The sequence below is a fragment of the Priapulus caudatus genome, unplaced genomic scaffold (genome assembly GCF_000485595.1).
Source record: "Priapulus caudatus unplaced genomic scaffold, Priapulus_caudatus-5.0.1 Scaffold904, whole genome shotgun sequence".
Classification (NCBI taxonomy): Eukaryota; Metazoa; Priapulida; class Priapulimorpha; order Priapulimorphida; family Priapulidae; genus Priapulus; species Priapulus caudatus.
The window spans coordinates 41,476-52,451 of record NW_014577965.1 but is presented as its reverse complement, the minus strand read 5'-3'; the positions used below and the strand labels follow the sequence as shown (position 1 = coordinate 52,451).

Here is a 10,976-nt window from a genome sequence, read left to right as displayed (position 1 = left end):
TACTTGCGCACGGCTTCTTATTAGCAACGCTATGGCTTTCTATTAGGCTACTGCCTTAGACGCGCTACACTACTGATATGTTGGCTACTGCCACGGCTATAGCTACTGCTATGGCTATAGCTACTGCTACGGCTACAGCTACTGCTATGGCTACGGCTACTGCCACGGCTATAGCTACTGCCACGGCTATAGCTATACTGCTACAGCTATAGCTACTGCCACGGCTGAGCTACTACCACGGCTCAAGCTACTGCAACGGCTACAGCTACTGTCACGGCTATAGCTACTGCTACGGCTATAACTACTGCCACGGTTATAGCTACTGCTACAGCTATATCTACTGCCACGGCTATAGCTACTGCTACGGCTATAGCTACTGCCACGACTTAGCTACTGCCACGGCTATAGCTACTGCTACGACTATAGCTACTGCCACGGCTACAGCTTTATACACTCTGCCGCGGCATTGAGTTGGATCGCCGTGAAAGCTAGTATATATACGCAGCCTAATGAAAGCAGCTCGCAAAGCCGAGAATTTCCTCGGGCGTTTACACTACTGGAACAACGCGGTTCATCTCATCGCAGGCACCGAATTGTGCTTAAAATTACACGCATATCGACCCGCCCAACGTGAAAGCCACTTACAACGTATATAGTAACGCCATATAGGTAACGCGCAGCTGCTTTGCTTGTTTTCTCCCGAAGGACGCCAGTTCGACAAAGACGGTAACGTTAAGGCTTGGTGGCACGACGAAGATGTTGCGAACTTCGTCGAAGAGACTAAGTGCATGGTCAGCCAGTACGACAACTATACGATTCGCGCTAATGGAAAAGTATGGCAGGTATTGCGCCAACATCGCCACAGAACTCCGCGTTACTCCTCCGCCTCCTCCTCCTCTTCTTTCTCCTCCGCCTCCTCTTCGTCGCCCTCCTTCGCCCTTCTATCCTCCTCCCCCTTCCTCGTTCGCGTCCTCTTTCTATTCCTTCTCCACTCCTCCTTTTTTCATCCTACTGGCTCTCCTCCTTCTTCTCTTCCATCACCTGCTCCTCCTTCTCATTGTTCTCCTCCTCTCCTCCCATTTCTCCTTCTCCCTCCTCTCCCTTTCTCGTTCGCGCCCGCTTCCTCTTCCTCCTTCTGCTGCTCCTCCTCCTCCTCCTGCTCCTCCTCTCCTCCTCCTCTTTCTCCTCCTGCTGCTGCTCCTCCTCCTCCTCTTCACGTACAACAACATCTCATAACTCGTCAAAAACACGAAAAAACCTCTACCCATCGAATCAAAAAATAATAATTAATGCCAGTGCTCGCGGGTACCGAGCCATGGAGTATTGAGCAGCTGCTTCGGCAATGTAGCCGCGTGACGGGATGGCAGTGTGGAATTCTCCCTGCGAAATATCTTCTTGCAGACGGCAGTGCATTCTGCGAGGCGTGCTCGTGACGAGAAGCCGTCACACGCGCCGCCATGACAGTTGCCGTCGCGGCGGGATATTGTCGGGGAAGCGGGAAAGCGGTCACTCGGCGAGCACGACCTTCATTTTTCCTTTCTGCCTTTGCAGCTGAATGGAACGCAGACGCAGGGAGAGAACATCGCTGATAACGGAGGATCCAAACAAGCGCTGCAGGTACATTCAACGCTGCCGCCTGCACACAGACGCATGCGCACGCGCCCGCGCACGCACACACACACACACACACACACACGCGCGCGCGCGCGCGACGCACAGAACAGCGCTGCCACTTCCCACAACACGGTAACAAAAAAACACAGACACGCAACGCGACCACTCACACACGTACACGAAAACCACAGCACCAACGCACGATCGTACATCCGGTTTGCGAAACGAGGAAACGCATAGAATAATTTTAAGCTTACAATACGTAAGACGCCTTAAACGCTGCGTCCATGCAATGTTATTTGATAGTTGTACAAACGCGAACATGGCAATTACTGCGATTGGATTTCATATTCGATATCTCAAATAGATTTTATTTATCATTGAATTACGGCTCGTTATGGATACAAACCATTCAAACAACGGAGACACGACGAAAACCTTCAGGGCGCTTTATATCTGTAATACAGTCGACATCCGTCCTAAACCCATTTCTCGAATCTGAAAAGAAAGTGTTAATGGCATGAGCTTCAATAACGAACATGCCTGGCAGTTCTCGCTCAAATCAGTACCGCACATTAACCTTCAGATGATAAACTAAATTTAAAATCATTTAAATGCGCACACCGCGTTTATGGATACGGTCACTGTATTACTTCTTAACTAAAGCGTGTAGCAAAATGCAGCTTGAATGCACCCGGCTTCTGTAGCTAGAGCGCGCTTACAAATACCGGTTACGGCTCACGTACGATGGATTCTGTTAAAAAATCTGCATGTTTCTGTCAGCCACAACCATGACGAATCGAGTGGTCTGAGCACGGCAACGCACGATAGAGCGACCTATACATGCGCAATGCCGCAATCAAATGCATTACGTGAAAATACAATATATTGCTCCTCTATCCGAAAAAAGGTTAAATTTGAAATCGTTAGGAAAGCGGTAGTAATAGTTTTTCGAGTCTGTGCGAACAAGGAATAATCGAAATGTGAAGACCGGTTATGAAAAAAGGTACTAAGCGCTACCTGCGATGTTAATATTGTTAAAGTATAAAATGCCGCTTAGATATATAACAACTACATATATTACTAAATAACAGGCTATTACAACTTATATATTATATATAATATAATATATATATATATAATATATAATATAATTAATTATGTTTCTTATGAATATTACAAAATAATAAACACATATACAATATCAAGGAGTGATGTTTTTTCCCCCGCTATTATCAAGAGCAGTATTAAAAAGGTTGTATATAAGATTAGATAGAATAGATAGATTTAGATATGACAGATAGATAATAAGATAAGATAGATAGAGTAGATAGGTAACATAGATAGAGTAGAATAGAATAGATAGATAAGATAATAGATAGATTAATATGATATATAGATACGATAGATAGAATAGAATAGACAGATAGAGTAGATAGGTAGATAAATAGAATATATATATAATAAGAATAGATACGATAGAATAGATTAGAATAGATAGATAGATAGAATAAGAATAGATAATAGAAAATAGTATAGATAGCTAGATAGATAATTGCTAGATAGATAGATATATAGATAGAAACAGTATAGATAGATAGATAGATTGATAGAGATAAATAGAAATAATAAATAGATATATAGATAGATTATGATAGATATATAGATAGATATATAGATAGAATAGATAATTAAGATAGTATAAGATAGAATAGATAGATAGATAGAAGATAGATTAAATAGGAATAGAATAGATAGAATAGTATAGATAGATAGAATAAGATAGATTAGATAAAGATAGATAGATAGATAGATAGATAAATAGATAGATAGATAGATAGAATAGATAAGATAGATAGATAGATAGATAGATAGATAAGATAGATAGATAGATAGATAGATAGATAGATAGATAAGATTAGATAGATAGATAGATAGATAGAGTAGATATATAGATGGTATATAGATTGATAGGTAGATAAGATGGAGACATGAGAAATAGAGGGCAGAAAAAGAGAGAGAGAAGAGAGAGAGAAATAGAGAGAGAGAGAGAGAGAGAAGAGAGAGAGAGCGAGAAGAGAAGACGAGCGACGCGCGCGTCGCAAACGAAGAAGAGCAGGAGAGATAGGAGAGACATATAAATCAGGTGTCATTTTCTAGGCGTACAAGAAGTGAGGTAGAGATGAAATGGCGATAATGAATACCTAGCGCTGTCCCAGCTCAAGCTCAACGGCAGGAGCAAGGTGTTCTAATCATGACAGAAATCTTTCGTTAAGGTTAAAGATGTGAGACCTCAGTTTGTGATTGCTTGAAATGCGATAAAACCCAATTCAATTTTCTTTCCGCCAGTAGAATACATGTGAAAAGCCTGGAGTGTCAGGAATACTGAATTAATGCAATAGCGAATGGCACGTTCTTGCGAATAGGGGAAGCGAGCAAGATACCATACGTCCACAACAGAAGCACACACACGCAACGCACGGTACGTAACACACCAATACGCGACATCAAGGCATACTGCGCACTGCACAGGCAGACTCATGCACACGTACGTGAGTCGCGGCGCACAACACACACACACAACACACAGCACATCACACACACACACACACACACACACACACACACACACACACACACACACACACGCACACACACACACACACACACACACACACACACACACACACACACACACACATACACACACACACACACGGCATACGCAAACTCACGCGCACGCGGGCACGCATACCCCGTACACGCACGCGCACTCGCACTCGCACACAGACATGTAGATCTAAGTGTGTAGAACTAATTGTGTGTCCAATGTCATCGACGTCCCTCTCGTTTAGGTTTAGGTGTGTAGTATACGTAGGCGGTGTATTGGGGGGAGGGTAGCATTGAACTAGATGCCGACTCTAGCGAAACGTGTAATTTTATAATCTATGCTTCCGCAGAAGTATTGCCGAATTAACGAGGCAGAGATTTAATTGAGTGCCCGACATCTCCGCTATTAATTATATGAATGTTGTGAGCGCTGTCTTGGTTGTAGACGTGGTGCAGTAAGCTAAGGGAGGACTACGCCATCCGGAGGATATTGACGTGGAAACATGCTGTAGAAAAGTATAGGTAAGGCGAACTCTTGTGTCTAGGTATAAATGCATTGGAGGAAAATTGCTGCCGATCGAAAATACGAGAGGCAACGACTGGAAAACTGCTGTGTACTTTCACTGATAGGCTGCGAATAGCTGAGGGACGAAAACACACTTTTAGCTTACACGCTTCTGCACGCGTGAGTGTGCTCGCTCGTTGTTGCGCTCATTCGCAGGCGTGTGCCCCCCGTCCGTGCCTATATGCTTACGAGAAAGATGGACCGCCTGGGCAGTGCCAAAATTGCAGTACAGCTACGTTCGCATTAACTTCGCGCTCTTCGCAGCAGATGAACAACATCGGCCCTTAGAAGAAATCCGACCACCGACCACTTACTTATTATCATAGAATAAAACGACAAGCATCGCTGTTTCAATAAAGAGATACCCGCTTAAAATGTCCGCTTAGATATGCCGTTCAATAAAGTGAACATACTGCTGCTAATATTGCAGAATATTGCCGAATATATGTAGAGAAGTGCTAGCATTCGCAATTATCACTGATAAAAACGTATCCAATAATTTGATTCGAAAGACGATTTACATGACAAAGTTTCACTTATAGATGAAAGAATGCGGACGACTCGGTAAACGTATAATGGTAAACGGTACGTGTAAAGCCCGGGCCACAACAGATCGTACGAGATTTTGTCGTGGTAGACCCATAAAATATTTGTCGTGGCCAGATCTTGCAACATGCTCCAAATGTATTTCGAGTGGTGACAAGGGCTACGACACATTAAAGATGGTTTGGCGATGGGGACGCGACAGAAAAAAAATATATGTCGTGGTTATGTCGTGGGTGTGTCGCAAGTCCGTCGTGCGACAGTCGTGAGTTGTCGGGCATTGTCGGGGGGCTGTTTTTCACGTGAACAGGACGTGGTTCACTCGTGGGATGCGCGTGCGACTGTCGCACAACAGTCGTGGGTCACTCGTGGGACGCTCGCGCGTCCGTCTCCCGACTATATAACGACGTATTATCGCACGACAGTCGCAGGACTGTCGTAGGACAGACTGACGACAACCAGAAGACATAGATACCACAAAAAATTGTGGAACAAAAAAGGTGCATGTTCAATTTTGCCTCACGACGGCAAGTCGATGCCACGATGCTCAAAATTTCGTAGGACTGTTTTGCGACGACGATTTCTGTCGTGTCGTGGCACAGATGCGTCGTGGGCTCGTTGTGACCGAGGCTTAAGTGTGGACCACAAATCGTGGGTCATCGGGGGTCGTCGCAAGACAGTCCTACGAAATTTTGAGCATCGTGGCATCGACTTGCCGTCGTGAGGCAAAATTGAACATGCACCTTTTTTGTTCCACGATTTTTTGTGGTATCTATGTCTTCAGGTTGTCGTGAGTCTGTCCTACGACAGTCTTGCGACTGTCGTGCGATAAATATCTTGTTGTTGTGCCAGAAGAAAAAAGTTTAGTCAAACAATCTTACGACTGTCGCACGACTGTCCTACAACTGTCTCACGGCTGTCGCAGGACAGTCGTGAGACAGTTGCAAGATTGTCTCACGAATATTATATTTCGTAAGAGGCTAGCACAACATTGCAAGTCTGTCGTGCGTTAGTCTTGCGTTAGTCTTGCAACATATTTTCGTTTTTTGAGGGGTATATAGCTCGGGCGAATGAACGCTTGGAAATAAAAACTGTCTGTCGGCGCTGAAAGAGGATGGCTATTCCACTTGAGCGATTACGCGTGACCTTGCTGAGGGGGCGTCTGGCGGAACTCCAGCACGAGCATAATATAGTGATGTTGGCGTTGATCCGGGCCCGGGAGCAGCGCAGGAACCGGCGAAACCCCCGACGTTGGTGGGTTCGGCCGTGGATCGAGCGGCGCCTGATGTTTGGGCAGTATAGTACTCTGATGCAAGAGTTGGAGCGGGAATCTGCCGGTGACTTCGTGGGGTTCATGCGGATGGAGTCTCTTGGATCTTCCACCCAGGCCACGATCTTCAACTCCTGCTTCTCGGAGATGTCGTCTGGGCGGGCGATGTTGATGACAGTGCCGCCGTAGTCGTCGGGGGTCTTGCTCTTGCTCTTTGCCTTTGCCTTGCCGCCCGCAGCCTTCTTCGCTCTCTTGGGGACAGCGCCACCTCCAGTGCCTGCAGCCTCCTCCTCACCCTCCGCCTCGGCAGCCTCAGTCTCAGGTACGACATCAGCAGGGTCACCGGCAGTCACCGAGTCGTCAGCCACTTTTACCACCTTTCTCTTGTTGGTTTTCTTCTTGGGAGGCATCCTGGATACTAACTTAGACGGACGCGCGAGCGTCCCACGAGTGACCCACGACTGTTGTGCGCCAGTCGCACGACTGTAGCACGTGCATCCCACGAGTGAACCACGACCTGTTCACGTGAAAAACAGCCCCCCGACAATGCCCCACAACTCACGACTGTCGCACGACTGGCTTGCGACACATCCACGACATAACCACGACATGTCTTTTTTTTGTCGCGTCCCCATCGCCAAACCATCTTTAATGTGTCGTAGCCCTTGTGACCACTCGAAATACATTTCGGGCATGTTGCAAGATCTGGCCACGACAAATATTTTATGGGTCTACCACGACAAAATTTCGTACGATCCGTTGTGACCCGGGCTTAAACGTCGCTTCATTCATAGCTATGTGCATGCGAATGCACCAGCTGCCATATCGAAAGTAGGATATAATTAGATATAACTTAGTACGCCCGGAGAGGGTCACAATGTAATTTGCGAATTTTGACGAGACACATGCAATATGGAAGAATCCAAGATCATTAAGTCCGCATTTCTGCGTGGCCTCATTACCACGCTAATTAGCTGCATCGTTAAATAAACTTCATATAAATATTCTTCGTTAACGCGCAAGAAATTAGTTATCGACTGCCTGATTAATTATACAAAAGCTCTGTCATTGGGTTCCCGGTATTTATTAGATGGAAGCACCACTAGCGCTAGTCTATTCATAGCATCGGCTTGGCTCCCGGCGAGCAGGCACAATGACGTCCGCGCGCCATTACGCATGCAACTGCATACGCTCGTCTCGTGAAACAACGACTTCGTTTTCAATGTGACATTTATGTAACTTGTCAACTGGTTAGCTTTAGTCGGATGCTAAAACACGTAATTAACATTAGCAGTTATAGTATACTGGCGCCTCTGTCGCTAGCTGTCTGTCTCTGCCTCTATCTTACCTCTCACGCCACCCCTCGTTCTCTTTCTCTCCGTCTCGGTCTATCTGTCTAACTATCCATCTATTCATTTATCTATCTGTCTATCTATCTATGTATCTATGTATCTATCTATGTATCTATCTATCTATGTATCTATCTATCTATCTATCTATCTATCTATGTATCTATCTATCTATCTATCTATCTATCTATCTATCTATCTATCTATCTATCTATCTATCTATCTATCTATCTATCTATCTATCTATCAATCTATCCATCCCCCATCCATCCATCCATCCATCTATCATCTATCTTATCTATCTATCATTATCTTACTATCTATCTATCTATCTATCTATCTATCTATCTATCTATCTATCTATCTATCTATCTATGTATCTATCTATCTGTCTATCTATCCATCCATTCATTCATCCATCCATCCATTCATCCATCCATCCATTTATCTATCTATCTATCGATCGATCGATCGATCCATACATCCATCCATCCATTCATCGAAATGGCTGTCTATTTCCTTCTATATCTGCTCCTCGCTGCTTCTATATCTCCCCATCTATATCTACTGTACACATATATACATTAAATATTTCAGGGTGATTGGGCCTCTTTCAAACAGTCCGGAGTTTGCTAAAGCATTCAACTGTCCTCTCGGAAGTGCAATGAATCCAGTACAGAAATGTAGCGTGTGGTGACCGCGACGCCATCTACGCAAGCAATCGCGATCATAGCTTACTACACGCCACTGCGACTACCAAATCTCGCAGTTGTCACTAACAACGATGACAAGTGCCGAGACGAGACAACGCAGCGACAGGGAACTACCATATCTACGTTGATAAATGCAAGTCACCCTAACATATTTAGCACAAGTTAGTAACGGGACAAGATGAATCGGCCATTTTCGTATAGACTGGATCACGCCATTTTCCGATGTTAATTGAAAAGGAAATGGTTATCATATAAATGTATCTTACTGGTCCAACATTTCTACAACACAATTCGATAACTAAGCGTTGCTTAGCTATTCTTCAACAAAATTGCCTCGTAAGGTTAATATGTCAACAAACAAAATAAATGGACGTTATAAACCGTGATGTCAGAATGGTTAGAAAAGCAAACTGATCAGTGAAGCGGACACACGTCACAGTTGTACGTGTCATTAATTGAACATTCATTAGTCGTTGCGTATTTGAGAGGAGAACAAATTAAAAAGTCAGGAATCTCGTCTATATTGGCATTGTGAGTGCGCATCATAGCCTAGCATATATAGCCAGACCATAACTTTCGGCTACGAAATAGATGCCAGCAGGCTGCATGAAACGTAGGTAAATCGCCATGTACTTTGAAAATCCTTTGCTTTTTACTTTAGCTAGAATTTTAAACGTAAGAGTTGGTCATGTAAGATGTGCATACGGTTTGTAGAGCCGTACGGTGGAAAAGTTCAAAGTATTGCAAAGTTCATAATTACACTCACGACTATAAACAGTATACGCGTGTTTGGTAGCAAAAGTTTTCTTGAACCCATAATGCAATCCTCATAATACTCCCGTATTACGCGCAAACAGACGATCTTCACATTACAGTAACATTACGAGCATGAGCCGTATTTACGTGGACCTCTGTGAATACGCCTAACAACGGCATTGTAAATAGCTAAATTTACTCATATGCACACTTTTCATACGTTTAAACTTTAATTATATAGCAGTTCGATTAACTTAATAATATTATAATATACGATGATTCGCTTTGATATGTTTATTGTACGCAGCATCAATATGTAATTAGTAATTAATCTACTAATTATGATTTATATAGTCAAACCGAAAACCAAGAGTTAAAAATAAATGTATTATTTTATAGCTGTTAGTTTGACTATAGCGTTGCACTAATAAGTCAATTTGGGCAAATTGTTATATCGCACGTGACTTCCTGTCAAATCAAACGAGCAAGTTTAAAATATTTCTAACAAATGATATAAGTAGTTAAAATAATAGCATATATTATACTCACCTCGTCATTTATTTATTTACTTATTTATTTATTTATTTTAATGTTAAATAATTACCTATTATTGTTGTTATTATATGTAAATGTAGTTTATTTACCCATTCATGCAGCTATCGCATTGCTCCTATATCGCTATGTAGGAAGTTTATATAATGTAGCACCGTTTCCAAATGTCTAAGTCTAATAGTCAGTCATGCAGCTGCGTATAATTAGATTTACCTGCATTCTTGGAGCAGGTGCGAACGGCAATTAAGCCAACACGCGACTCGCACGTGTCGAGGCTGTAAGTACCTGTGCAGATATATGTGTTAATTACGTTCATTTAAAAACATGTATTAGTTTACCTGAATATTAGCGCGTTCTCGGTTGTAATAAAAATATGTGTGTCAATATATCGTTAATCGTGGTTCATTTAACCATCTATGTATGTATGCGAGACTTGCTGTCTTCTGCATGATCAGTTGATGTATACTAGTTACGACGTCTGATACTTGGTTTACTCTCATGTGTGTATTTAGGCGGATTATTGTGTCTTGTCGGGAGTGTGTACTGTACAATTCTCTATATACATACACTTTACTGACGTTACGTAAGTTGTTTCGTTTTTACTTTGTAGCGTCGTCATTGCGCAAACAAATCCCGTATTGACACATGTATCATGTTTTAGATTTATATGTGTAACAGGGTAGTATATAGTCAAAGAATGATATAAATGTGTTGTGAAAATATTCGTGTTTTTTCTCGAGACTATATGTCGTGTATGTATGAAACACGCTGAGGCCAGTAGCAGCGGAGCGAAGACGTTGGAGATCTCTTGTCACTGCCTTATGTGTCATCTAGGCACCTACAAGGGATAACTAATATGTCGCGTAGGTGACAATGTAATCACGAACTCCTACAACGTCAAACGACATACTAGTTATTCGCTACGCTTATTTAAGAAAGCTAACGCCGTTAACGAGACGTTGACAGCAGCCGTTATTACAGTAATGCGAAATGTGATTTTGACA

General features: G+C 43.1%; 1 long non-coding RNA gene across 1 annotated transcript; it reads left to right on the top strand.

Moving 5' to 3' along the window:
• The first annotated feature begins 709 nt into the window (after window positions 1–709).
• LOC106814319 lies at window positions 710–10,694 on the top strand. The gene is made up of 5 exons (XR_001394590.1): window positions 710–842; window positions 1,552–1,617; window positions 3,775–3,884; window positions 4,670–4,746; window positions 8,549–10,694. It is a non-coding gene; the product is annotated as an uncharacterized LOC106814319 (long non-coding RNA).
• The last annotated feature ends 282 nt before the right edge of the window (window positions 10,695–10,976 follow it).